Raw genomic sequence first — 964 nt, forward strand, 5'->3', positions numbered from 1 at the left:
TGAGGAAAGTTATTATTCAGTGTTAACTAAACGAGTTTAGTTGCCGTTATTTTTTGTTTGTTATTATGGAACAGCACGAGGTTAGAACCAGAAAAAATACTTTAAGGTTGTACAATTTCTTAAAAAAAAATTAATTTATAGTTTTTGATCTACTAGAAAATAGGCAGATGAAAATGTAGAAAAAATAGGTTAATTTTTTTAGTTTATAGTTTTCGATCTACTAGAAAATAGGCAGATGAAAATGTAGAAAAATTAGGTAAATTTTTTAGTTTATAGTTTTCGATCTACTAGAAAATGGCAGAAATAGGTAGAAAAAATAGGTAAATTTTTTAGTTTATAGTTTTTGATCTACTAGAAAATGGCAGAAATAGGTAGAAAAAATAGGTAAATATTTTAGTTTATTGTTTTCGATCTACTAGAAAATAGGCAGATAAAAGTGTAGAAAAAATAGGTAAATTGTTTTATTTAGAGCTTTAAGTGAGCTCTTAAGCCTTGTGAAGCATTGGTGAGACTGTCTTCTCCATCGGAAAGATTTTAAGAAGAATAAGTTTCAAATGTTCAGAATGTTGCGAAATTGAAAAGGAAAAAAAATCATGGAGTTTAGTGGGAGCGTGTATCTTCTGGTGCCATTTTGGTTGCGAATATTAGATATATTTCTTATTTGTTAATTTTTATTCCAATTGTTTTTTTTTGGGGGGGTTCCGATTATTGCGTTCTTTATTTATTTATTTTTGTTCCGAATTTAGGGGGATTCTTTGTATTATTGGTTAGAAATATTGCCGATCTTTTGGTTTTGAATAGAGGGGATTTCTTTTCTGTTTTTTTTTTTCGAATATTAAGAAATTTTGTATTTTCGACTTTGGTTATAGGATTTATTTTTTGTATTTTTGGTTCCGAATATTGGGATTTTTTTCTTAATAATGGGGATTTATTGTATTTTTGGTTGCGGATCATGGGATGTTTT

This window comes from Oratosquilla oratoria, chromosome 19 (assembly GCF_046742065.1).
Source record: "Oratosquilla oratoria isolate Oo_2021 chromosome 19, ASM4674206v1, whole genome shotgun sequence".
Classification (NCBI taxonomy): Eukaryota; Metazoa; Arthropoda; class Malacostraca; order Stomatopoda; family Squillidae; genus Oratosquilla; species Oratosquilla oratoria.